Below are 13,500 nucleotides of genomic sequence, written 5' to 3' on the forward strand. Positions count from 1 at the left end.
GAGCTTGTCACTCCTGCTGCTGTCCATACCGACTTTTGGCTTGTTCATCATTGTTATTCACAGAGTTAACCCCTTAATTGCTCCTAGATGTTAACCCCTTCCCAACCAGTGTCATTAGTGCAGTGTCAGAGTACAGTATTATCACTGATCACTGTGTTAGTGTCACTAGTGATGTCAGTGTCAGTTAAGCTGGCCATAGATGGTTCAAATCATCTATGGACAGGCTGATTGTACCCAAGCCAAGACGATCCATCAATTAACCGACCAGCACGTCGGATTTTTACATGTGATTATTGCCAGCAGCTATAGCCACTTGCAGTAATCACTATGTTCTATGGGGGGGATCAGTCCCTGCCAGGAGAACACAATAGCTCCACGGGAGGGATCTGACTGACTGTGTTGATCGAGGAATCAAGCGATTTTCTTTCCTACAACCCGTGGTTGCGGAAAAAAAAATCATATCATCTATGGCCTGCCTTAGTCAGTTAGTGTCCCTCCCAGCGAGTGTCTGTTAGTGCCAGATTGCCCACCACCCTATCACAGTCACATTATAAGTCGCTGATCACCCCAATTACAGTATAGTATCTATATCTGCATAAATTCCAGTCTGCACACCATAGTTTGTAGATGCTATAACTTTTGCATGAACCAATTAACTGCTTTAAGACTGCCCACCGCACATTTACTGCGGCAGGGCGGCTCTATTGTGTGAAACGATGGACCTGTACGTCATTTCATGCAATAGACACTGTGGGCGCGTACGCCATGGGAGCATGCTCGCGGGTCTGGTGGACTCTATGACCATCGGCCACCAGTGATCACTGCACACAGACTCAGAACAGGGATCTGTCTATGTAAATAAGGCAGATCCCCGTTCTGACAGGGGACAACATGGAGATCTGCTGTTCCTATTGATCAGGAACAGCGATCTATGTGTTGTCCCAGTGAGCCCAGCCCCCACACAATTAGAACACACCCAGGGAACACAGTTAACCCATTGATCGCCCCTAGTGTTAACCCCTTCCCTGCTTGTGTCATTTATACATTGATCAGTGCATTTTTTTTAGCACTGATCACTGTATTGGCGTCACTGGTCCCCAAAAAGTGTCATTTGGGGTCAGATTTGTCCGCCGCAATGTCGCAGTCCCGCTAAAAATCACAGATCGCCATCATTACCAGTAAAAGCATAAAAAATAAATAAAAGTCTAAAAATCTATGCCCTGTTTTTTTTATTGGATATGTTTAATAACGGAAAGTAGGAAATATATTTTTTTTCTTCAAAATGTTCCTTTATTTGATAAAAAATTTAAAACTCAGTGGTGATCAAATGCCACTAAAAGAAAGTTCTATTTGTACGAAAAAAATAAATGATATAAATTTCATATTTGTACAGTGTTGCATGACTGAGCAATTGCCAGTTAAAGTAGCACAAGCCTGAATAGCAAAACAAATGCCATGGTCACGAAGGGAGTAAAACCTTCCAGAAGTGGTTCAATTAAATAAATAATAAAATAATTAAAAAAATTAAAATGACCCCCAGTCCCCTATATTCATGCACAAAGACGAATACGCACATAGGCGCGCATTCATATGTGAACGCCGATTGCATCACACATGTGAGGCATCACCGCAAACATGGGAGCACGAGCAATAATTCTAGGGTCAGACCTCCTCTGTAACTCTAAACTGGTAACCTGTAAAGGCTTTTAAAGTGGAGCTCTAACCCCCCACCTCCAAAAAATTAAAAGTCAGCAGCAAATAGTTGAGCTGCCGACCCCGCGGTGTACTCACCCAAGCTGATTCTTGAATTGGCTCTCGGGTGCTAGCGCTGCTATCTTGGGTAAGGGAACCGTGTGAATCTTGCTGCGCTCTCTCAATGGGCTGGCTGCTTCAAGGGCCAAACTTCCGTCTGAGTTCACTGTGGCGAACTCAGCAGGAAGTGGGAGCGGGTACCTGTCAAAACCAGGTACCCACTCCCCCCTCCACCCCCCCCCCATAAGGTGCCAAATATTGCACCAGAAGGGGAGGAGGCAGATAAGCGGTGCTTCCCCTTTTAGGTGAGCTCCGCTTTGAAGCATCACCTATGGAGATTTTTTAAGTAGTTTGTTGCCGTCCCACGCAATTTTAAAGCGAGACATGTTTGGTCTCCATTTACTTGGTGTAACATAATCATTTATATTTTACCAAAAATTGGGGTATTATATTGTGTCTGTGTTTACTAAAATTGATTAAAGTTTATTTTTTCAAAAAAATGGCCATTGGAAAAACAGCTGAGCAAATATTACGTGACAAATAAAATTGGAACACCCACCATTTTATTCTCCAGGGTCTCTGCATAATGTTTGGGGGTCCCAACTTCTAAGTCATTTTCTAGCAAAAAAATGCCATCTTTTACATGTATGAGAAAAATGTCAGAAATGGGCTGGGTGGCAAGTGATTAATGTCATCTGCATCCAGGGTGGATTTGATTTAAATCAAGTTGATTTAACCACTTCAGCCCCGGAAGGATTTGCCCCCTTAATGATCAGGCCGTTTTTTGCGATATAGCACTGTGTTGCTTTAACTGACAATTGCGCGGTCATGCAACGTTGTACCCAAACAAAATTGATGTCCCTTTTTACCCACAAACAGAGCTTTCTTTTGGTGGTATTTGATTACCTCTGTGTTTTTTATTTTTTGCGCTATAAACAAAAAAAGACCAACAATTTAAAAAAAAATAACAATTTTCTTTACTTCCTGCTATAATACATATCCAAAAAATATATATAAAATAACATTAATTCATCAGTTTAGGCCGATATATATTCTTTTTCATTTTGGTAAAAAAAAAAAATCACAATAGGCGTATATTGATTGGTTTGCGCAAAAGTTATTGCGTCTACAAACTACGGGATAGATTTATGGCATTGTTATTCAAATTTTTATTTTACTAGTAATGGTGGTGATCAGCAATTTTTACCAGGACTGTGACATTGCGGCGGACAGATCAGACACTTTTCTGGGACCATTGACATTTATACAGCGATCAGAGCTAAAAAACAGCCACTGATTACTGTATAAATGTCACTGGCAGGAAAGGGGTTAACACTAGGGGGCGATCAAGGGGTTAAGTGTTCTCTAGGGGGTGTTTCTAACTGTGGGGGCAGTGTAATGACTGGGGGAAGAGACAGACTGCTGTTCCTAATCACTAGGAACAGACGATCTGTCTATCCTCCGCTGACAGAACGGGGATCTGTCTGTTTACATTGACAGATCCCTGTTCTGTCCCTCTCAGGAGTGATTGCGAGTAGCCGGAGGACATCGCGGCCGCTGGTCATGCCCATCGGCTCCGGCGTCACGCAGCGGGCACACTTCCCCTAGTGGTCTTAAAGCGGCAGATGTGCCATGATGGTGATTCGTCCAGGAGAGCCAACTTGCCGCAGTATAACTTTGGCGGCTGGTCTTTAAAGTGGAGTTCCACCCACTTTTACAACTCTTCAGCATCTCTCACTAAACTGTGCACTGTAAACAAATTGGATATTTTTTTATTTTTTTTCTCAGCACCTACTGTATGTCTGCTGTATTCATTTTTCACTTCCTCCTCCCTGGCCGCGGCCCATCGCATCATTTCCTGTTTGCAATGCCTTCTGGGAAGGGGCGGCAACTTCCTCTGAAACTGCCGTTGCTATGGAAACCTGACCTGAAACCTATTACACTGCTTGTGCTGCACTGAGCATGTGCGAGATCTGCAAGGATGACATCCAGGAAGAAATACAGTCTGGCTTCAGATGCCCAGACTTAAGATGGCCACGGCCTGCTGTAAGTTTATAAAATAACAAACTACTGCTATAAACTAACAAAACAGACCTTCGTTTACAGACTAACTTTACTAGAATACATTAAGCTTGTGTATTATAGGGGTATTTTTATTTAAAAAGTATAATTTTGGCCGGAACACCACTTTAAGTGGTTAAAGAGCAACTGTCATTTCTGTCCCGCAGCAGCTCCTCTGACCCGCTGTTGACTCACCGACAGTCCCATTCACTTTAATGGGATGGCTGGTAATGTGGCAGTAACACAACAAGGTGAGGGACGTGGTGGCAGCAGATGAGTGGATGCCCGCTAACAGGCGCTGCCATGATGGACTTGAAATGACAGGTGCTCTTTGAATGTAAGGACTTATTCTTGCTGGTAGTTAGAATCTTTAATATTTGCAAACAAAATGAAGGTTTCCTATTTAGAATAATAAGCTGTCAGGTTAGTAAGGCTTCACGTACACGGGACATTTCTCAACCTCTCCTGAACGCTGGAACCACTAGTAATCCACGTTTAAAAATGCGTGTTTAGTAGCGTTTACAAGCCGTGTTTAGCTGCGTTTGCGTTCAGAAGCGTTTACTAAAGATAACCTCAGGAGACCCTCCCAAATGATTAGAAAGCACTAAAAACCAGTATTTATTAACTATTTCAGCCATTCTGTGAGAACAGTGTGAGTAGCAGCTGAGAGAGCAGTGTGCTTATAGATAGCTGTTATTTTTTGGTTGGTTTGTTAATATGGATCACATGATGAGCATGTGTGAGGAAATGCTCCTGATGTTGCTTTTGCTGAGGCTCCAAAGACGTAGAAAATTGCGTGAGAGGACCAGAGTTCATCGCTACTGGACACATCCATTGATGGCTCAACGCATGTCCACGGGATACTTTTCTAATATGTATGTTCAGCTGCGTAATTACCCAGAGAAATTTTTTAATTTTACACGCAATTGCCACCTTTGACGTTCTCTTGGAAAAGGTTAGACCCCGTCTAGTTCGCATGGACACCAACATGAGGAAAAGCGTGCCACCAGAGCAATGTCTGTTGGTGACTTTCAACTTCAGCGTCAAGTAATACAAGTTGTGTATTGTACAGCATAATTGGCTGATGAGGGGAATATCACATGGTATATCAAGCTTGCATACAGTGATAATTGAGTTTTTGGTGTGTTTTTAGCATTTCCCAGGCTCAAAAGTAATAAATAAAATGTTTCTCTTTAAAAACGCTACTAGACGAAAATGCGCCTAAACGCGGGTAGCCGCGCTTAGCCGCGTTTGGCATTTGAAATGCCTCTAAACACAGCTTCTGAACGCATTTTTTGGGGTTCCAAAAAAGCCTCTAAACGCAACTTCCTAGAAACGATTATAAACTAACCTGTGTACATGTACTGATAAGATAACATAGAGGAGCAGTTGAAAAAAATGCCCAACTGCTCCCAAACGTTCGTTTACCAGCAGCAGTGTACATGAGGCCTAAAACAGCGATATCAGAACCGATTCAATCATACAGTTTGTAGTGTACATAGATTTGCAAAACAATGGGATAAAGGAATATTGGTTTGTAGCAAGAGATATACAAATAAACCGCCCCTGAATCTCTCTTACTCCACTGCGCCAAAGAAAAGTGCAAAGCTATATAAAAGATGTGTAAAAGAATACAAAATATGTGTACATCCACAGTGTACAGTGAAAAAAAGCTGCCACTTAAATAAATACATAGACTGATCAAAATCCCAAAACTATACCTCTCACACGTGTACAGATAGAGATAGCGGCGCTAATATAAATTGTGTAAAATAATGGGTCAGAGCAGGATAATGCCTAACGACCCTCTACTTATGCATAAAAATAATAATAATAGTGTCATGAAAAATATTAATTTTATCATGAAAAGAAATTTCCTTAACACCCAGTGAAAAGTGTCACTATATATAAAAAATTAAAAGAAATGAATAATCAAGTTCAACAGTTGTTTTTCAATCTTCTTGTGAAAAATCTTCTTCTACTCTTCCACCACACCACCGTGATAGTGTCACCACTCCCTCTGAAGAGCGCACTCACCAGATTGTATAGCCTCCCACTCTCGTGTTTGGCAAAACAGCAATTGAACCACACCTGGGTTGCATGTGATGAACCGTGACTCCAATCAAGCCAACTCCATATGTGAAAAAAATGAATAAAGTGCTCCACATAGCGTGATACCATTTTGACAGATTTATTAAAATCACTTCAAACACACCTCAATGGTTACACTCACTTTTAAACTGAAACATAAAGGCCTTTAAAAAGAAATCCACAGCAAGCACAGCAAGCAACAGGATCAGTGATCCAACGGTGCACCGCGGTCACAGCGGACCTGAAGTGTAAACTGGTGTATCTCTCACCCAACCTTCTAAGGCCCAGCCGTTCGATCGGTGTAGTCCTCCTCAGACAGCGGCATCTAATGTCAGTGCGATGGAATGCCGTGTAACCATGCCCAAGACATGTTTCGTCGAATAGACTTTTTCAAATGGGATTGGCTACACGGATGGTTCATCAATCCTTATATACTATCTATGATTAGTCATGTGATCACCATCAGTCATGTGATCACCATCAGTCATGTGACCTCCTGCTCTGCACATGCTCACACTTCATGTCCCCCTGACCGTGAAGCACAGGTACAAAGACTGAATGCATTAATGGATCCCAAACATTTTTACGGTGTGTAGTTAGAATGCTGCGTCCAGCATTACCATACATGACATATGACATATCCTAACTTATAATCCACCACTAGTTACAGTGCTAATGTGGAAAAGTAACCAATAAAAATGAATATTAATAAATTAAAATGAACATTTCAACAGGAGATAATGAATTTGTCTGGTTTAAAATACAAGCTATATAAATTAGTCATGATACTATCATACAGCTGCATAGGACAAACAATGACTGAAACACAATCTAATCCTATTAATAAAAAATATGGATGACTGCAGACGAGTCTAAAAAAAAAGGAGAATAGAATGATATATCATCTGTGGTCAATGAATAAAACCACCTCAAACATGAAAACATCCCACCAAGTTTTAACTTGTTTACAATTAATGGCATCTAAGGCTGCAGGTGGTAAATAAATAGACAATGGTTTGTAGCAAGAGATATACAAATAAACCGCCCCTGAATCTCTCTTACTCCACTGCGCCAAAGAAAAGTGCAAAGCTATATAAAAGATGTGTAAAAGAATACAAAATATGTGTACATCCACAGTGTACAGTGAAAAAAAGCTGCCACTTAAATAAATACATAGACTGATCAAAATCCCAAAACTATACCTCTCACACGTTCGCATGGACACCAACATGAGGAAAAGCGTGCCACCAGAGCAATGTCTGTTGGTGACTTTCAACTTCAGCGTCAAGTAATACAAGTTGTGTATTGTACAGCATAATTGGCTGATGAGGGGAATATCACATGGTATATCAAGCTTGCATACAGTGATAATTGAGTTTTTGGTGTGTTTTTAGCATTTCCCAGGCTCAAAAGTAATAAATAAAATGTTTCTCTTTAAAAACGCTACTAGACGAAAATGCGCCTAAACGCGGGTAGCCGCGCTTAGCCGCGTTTGGCATTTGAAATGCCTCTAAACACAGCTTCTGAACGCATTTTTTGGGGTTCCAAAAAAGCCTCTAAACGCAACTTCCTAGAAACGATTATAAACTAACCTGTGTACATGTACTGATAAGATAACATAGAGGAGCAGTTGAAAAAAATGCCCAACTGCTCCCAAACGTTCGTTTACCAGCAGCAGTGTACATGAGGCCTAAAACAGCGATATCAGAACCGATTCAATCATACAGTTTGTAGTGTACATAGATTTGCAAAACAATGGGATAAAGGAATATTACTGAACTTTGTTTTATCTCATGGGTACTGTGAAATTGTGTGAATGCATCAATGCAGTGCATGTTATCTCAGCTTGCAGAGCTTGGATTCATTGAATGAGTTTACCAAAAAATGTAAATATTGCAGAATGTACAGCATCATGCTACACAGCTAAGCTTCATTTCATGCTGAATAAACTAAATTTTTAATGTATCTTAAATAGAAAACTATCTTTTGCTAGATTTTTGCTCCAAAAGCAGTTTTTTAAAATAAATTTGGTAAAAATCAAAAAAATACGTTTTTTTTTTTTTTTTAAAAGCTTCGATTTTTATCCACCCTGTCTGCATCCCATTTTGGGAGATTTTCCCTCACTGCATGTAAGGACAGTAGTTGTCTTTCTTGTGAAAAAAAGGACAGTAGTTGTCAAGCAAAGCCTCCCTGCAACAGCTAATGCCATGGAGGGGCCTCGGTACATTGACATGTAAAGTAAATGTGCTAGTGTGATTGATTTTGTACATCCTGGAGTATTGTTATTTGCTGCACAGATATAAAGCCTTTCAGTTTCCGAAGTTTTCAACCTGTTCCACCATCTTTAAGACTGCTCGGTTCTATAAAGTTGTAAAAATCCAGGTATTTAGTTGCCAGCTCTTGAGCCGTCACTGGATTCTTTCAAAAAGAGGGCTGTCCTTGTCTAAAATTACAGTCTGTTTATGCAGTGCAGCTATTTTGGTTACTAACAGACCTCGGGGAATTTTTAATTTGATAACAGCATTACACACAAGTCTTTCTTTTTAGTGTATAGCACATTCTATTCAGGGATGCTTGAGAAAGGCTTCTAAGAGGTAAGTAACATAAATCAAAGTAAAAGAGCTGACCAGATCACAGAATTCAGCCTAACATGCTAACGCGAATCAAAAATTTAAAGAGTAGATAAAACTTCCTTACAAGGAAGGAAATTTTTAAAGGATGAGATTTGAGCTACAGAAAAAATGCTGGTGGTTGTCTCCAAGGCACTATTACTGGTAAAATCTCCTCGTCAAAGTTCACATCTCGGACTTCTTGAGAGCCTTTCTCCTCTTGCTGCATATTCTGTAAGGGCACAGCAATAAAAGACAAGAGTAGAGCAAGAACTTCCTAAAAAAGGCTGTGACTGTTGGAATACGCTTGAAAATCAAAAGGCAAAGATATGAAATCTTGGTGTACAAAAAAAAGTAAGTTGATGGTGGGTTTCTCAGCCAATACCCACCAAAGTATGACATCTTGGTGTACAAAAAAAGTAGGTTGATGGTGGATTTCTCAGCCAATACCCAATCAAAGTATGACATCTTGGTCTACAAAAAAAGTAAGTTGATGGTGGGTTTCTCAGCCAATACCCACCCAAAGTATGACATCTTGGTCTACAAAAAAAGTAGGTTGATGGTGGGTTTCTCAGCCAATACCCACTCAAAGTATGACATCTTGGTCTACAAAAAAAGTAGGTTGATGGTGGATTTCTCAGCCAATACCCACCCAAAGTATGACATCTTGGTCTACAAAAAAAGGAGGTTGATGGTGCGTTCCTTAGCCAATACCCACCCAAATTCAAAAAATCTGTTTTGGGTGGACTAACATTGTAAGCGCTAAAATAGTAAAATAAAACAGGGAAAATAAAAAACAATATTATAGTAACAATTTTTGTGTAAACAGTAACTTTATACATCTGTCTCATTTATGCAGACTGGGACAAGGTGTTCTCACCTGCAGCCTCCAGACTATAGATAAGATTTAATGGGCCTCAAAAAAAGTTGAGTGTAACCTTCTATGACAGGTTTGTTTAATTCCCATCCAGCTCTCTCCTGTATTGTACACATTTGACAAGCCCAGCACATTCTGTGCACTTACCTGTTATCTGCTGATTGGTAGAAATCAAAGGAGAATCCAAAGTAGCTTCCATTGGGTCCAGAAAAGGTTTGGGGGTTCAGCTTATCCAGATTCAAGGAGTGGGTATAGGGGAGAATGAGAAGCAGTAGACACAGCAGCATGATGCGATCAGTCCAGCTACAAATAAAGCAGAAACTGACTTCTCTTCTTTTGCTATGTGTATTCCTTCTCTGCGACATCCTCTCACAAATGACTCAGCCTGTGTCTTACTTGTAGACTACAGGCTCCACTGTTTCCTGAATCATTACAGCATCTTCCTTACTAGTGATTACTAATTAAGTTCACCCTTCCTCACTACTAGATACCACCAACTTTATGTACCAATGTATATTCACTACACCAAGTGTTGTCAATTAATACCTACCTACACCCAGCCATCTCTACAGTTATTGTTACTACTGTCACTACTATCACTAGCTACACCCAATTTCCACAACCCTTGTTACTAGCTGCACCCAGGTTTCTCTACAACTGTCCCTAGCTACACTCAGCCTTCTCCACAGCTCCTGCTGCTAACTACAAGCAGCCTTCTTTACAACTCTTGCCACTAGCTCAGGGCCATCTTTAATATTGATTGGACCCTGGGCAAATATTTTCCTGCGCCCCCCCCCCCCATCCCAACACCACCACCCCTGGGCCCCACTATGCAATTTCTCTCTCTCCACCTGCTCTGAGACATACAATAAATAGCAGGTAGACTCAAAATCAGTTTACTGCAGCAGATCAGACAGCAATTGCAATTGGTTGTTAGAGGTTACTGCACATCATTACCACTCACTGATTGGTTGCTAGAGGTTACTGCACATCATTACTGCTCACTGATTGGTCACTAGAGGTTACTGTACATCCTTGCTGCACATTGGTTGCTAGAGGTTACTGCACATCATTACTGCTCATTGCTTGGTTTGCAAGAGGTTACAGCACATTATTACTGCTCACTGATTGGTCACTAGAGGTTACTGCACATCCTTGCTGCACATTGATTGGTTGCTAGAGGTTACTGCACAACATTACTGCTAACTGATTGGTTGCTAGATTATAAATAGATTATGCTACAAATGCAAAGTAGTCCCATTGCCAGATTAAAAGTGGTGTTTTGCATTGCAGCAGAATTTGGGCAGAAAAGATGGGGTTAATGAAGCCGACCAGAATTACATTCAAAAACAGTACTGTCAATGATCATAGCAAGCAGAGATTAGTGATCGTTTAGCTGCTAAAGAAGTGAAAGTTCAACTCAGCAGGCCAGGGCAAATGAGCTAATTCAGATTGTAAATCACACAACATACCAGCTGCCTGCTCATCCATGCCAGCCAGTGTTATATACAGGCAGTGCTGGTAATGCTGTTACACCGTCGGTGCTCCTGGCTCCTCCCCCTTGACCAGTGCCCCCCAATAGCAAGCCGCTATGGCACTGGTGCATGCTCGCTTCTGAGATCTGGTCTATGTGTCCATAAGACCCCCCTCTCCCCCCCCAGTCTCTCCTCATTGGCTTACTGGTTGTGATTGACAGCATTGAAGGACAGCAGTGGGAGCCAATGAAGAGGGGGAGTCCGGGGACTGCCGATGCTCTTGTGCACGTCGCTGGATCAAGAGGGAGCATAGATCCAGCATAGAATGCATGAAGGAAAAAACCTTTAGCCTTTACAACCACTTTAATTGAATGAAATCTTTAGATTTAAAAATATGAATATGACTTTTGAAGGGATCTTAACATCTTAAAGTGTAAGTTCACCTTTACAGAAAAATCTGTAAGGTGAACTTACACAGGCCTCCCTCCTCGCCCCCCCTGGTCCCACTGACCTGGACCACTGCAATCTCTGGTTCTAAGCCCTGGTATATCAGCATCAGGAGCCTAGGGCTTAGAAATCCTCTAGCATCCACACGGAGTCTTCATTGCTGACAGGACGGGCTATGCGGCTGCAGATAGGTCGGCGCCACCCATGTGACAGCGCTGACCAATTAGAATGTTCCAAAACGTCCCCCTGATGAGGGAAATTTTGAACATTCAGCTGAGAGGATCTCTAAGCCCTGGACGCCCAGGGCGGATATACCATGGCTTAGAACCGGAGAAATCTGCGGTCCATGTCAGCAGGACCGGGGGGGTGAGGAGGGGGACCTGTGTAAGTTCACCTTCCAGACTTTGCTGTAAAGGTGAACTTACCCTTTAAAGATTATATGAGATTTTACAGAGACACAAGATGTTATTGTCAGACTTTTGGGAATTGAAGTTACTTTGCCAAGTTAGTCTTGGCAAAAATACACTACAAACCTTTTATCTCAAAGCAGGTTTGGTTGGTTTGTTTCACAAGTGACTTTGTATTTTTGTGACCAAATGGCTTCAAGTAAAATGGGAAAGACAAATTATTGGACTTCATTTAGGAACCAGATTCACTAGAAATTGTAAGGATGCTTACCCTCCCTTTTTTTTTTTTTTTTTTCTTTTTACATAAATACTGTATCTAAGGGCAGCTTTCCTCCCCTCTTCCATCCAAAACCACAGGAAGTACACGCTATTATCACTCAACACCAGCATCTCTATGTGCTGGAAACAAGCCATTTGTAGTTATGCGTGAACAATATGGTATCTTATGTTTTGGAGACAGTAAGCAAATAAAGCGTGTTTGACTTTGGAACCCAAATAGTCCACTTTCAGGGGAAAAAAATGCTTTCTTTGTCACAAATTCAATGTATAAATTATATATGTTCAAGAAATGTTCCCTAAACTTTTTCTCAAGTTGTCTAACAAGTTCTGCTTTTCTGACACTTAAGAAGTAGCGGCTAGATTGCCAACTGAAGATATTTTATGGGCATCCCACAAACATAACAGAGACTTTGTTGCAGTGTACTGTTCATAAAGATTGCATTGTGTGATTGATAACACTATGTTATATTAGTAATATTTCAGAAATGATGTCACAGTGTAAGTAATATATTCATTAATTATATTAAAGTGTGTGTTATCAAAGTATATCTATTGCCAAAATGTTTTTCTTATGCCGCGTACACACGGTCGGACTTTTCGTCTACAAAAGTCCAACGGACGCTGACGGACTAAAGCTGGCTGGTAATCCGATCGTGTGTGGGCTTCTCCGGACTTTCAACTGACTTTTTTAGCCTCAAATCCGACGGACTTTAGATTTGAAACATGCTTCAAATCTTTACGTCGTAACTACGACGGACCCCGAAGTCCGCTCGTCTGTATGCTAGTCCGACGGACAAAAAAACGACGCATGCTCATAAGCAAAAACTAAACGGAAGCACTCGGTCTAGTAAAACTAGTGTTCGTATTGTAGGTAGCACATTCCTCACGCTGCAAAATCTGTGATCGTTGAATGCAGCGCATTTAATGTCTTCTTTACGAATGCTATAAAGAACGAAGATGTTTTGCTGTTCATATTCAAACAGAGTTCTCCCAAACAGATTTCTGGATTCTTTTTCTCTTTGATCTCATGAATGACATGGTATGCTTTTTCAAAACAATGTTTCCATACTAATAATACTTTTTAAACTTTTTTTTTTTTTGGTGGAGTCATCTTTTCTTGTAATTTTTATCCAGATATTTATTTTATGATTGTTGTGGAACTTTTTTTCTGTTTATCTCTAAATTTTTTTGTAAAGTTACCACAGGGAACCCATTTTTATATATATTTTTTAATTTTTTTTTAATGTTTGTAAAGTTACCACAAAGAACCCTTTCTAATTTTTGTTTTTATAGTGATTTGTTATTTTTTTTTAGAAAAAGTTAACCCAAAGAACCGTTTTTGGTTATGTATCTTTTTTTTTTTAAATACTTACCACTCGAACATTATTAACATTATTTTAATCTATTTTTGTTGTGTTTTTGCAAAATCAATGAGATTGTTGTCCCTTGTTAATTTAAAACATTGTGTCTAAAATCTATGATTTAAAATAAAAAACCTAAAC

The 13,500-nt window shown here is 40.5% G+C and overlaps 1 protein-coding gene across 1 annotated transcript in view; it reads right to left on the minus strand.

The window, feature by feature from the left end:
• The window catches only part of LOC141114176 (integrin alpha-IIb-like), a 162,022-nt gene extending 150,527 nt beyond the window's left edge, over positions 1-11,495 (minus strand). The window contains exon 1 of the mRNA XM_073607709.1: positions 11,377-11,495. The gene's annotated coding sequence lies outside the window, so the exon portion shown is untranslated. The remainder of the gene's footprint in view (positions 1-11,376) is intronic.
• Positions 11,496-13,500: the final 2,005 nt, after the last annotated feature.

This window comes from Aquarana catesbeiana, linkage group LG12, assembly GCF_042186555.1.
Source record: "Aquarana catesbeiana isolate 2022-GZ linkage group LG12, ASM4218655v1, whole genome shotgun sequence".
Taxonomy (NCBI): domain Eukaryota; kingdom Metazoa; phylum Chordata; class Amphibia; order Anura; family Ranidae; genus Aquarana; species Aquarana catesbeiana.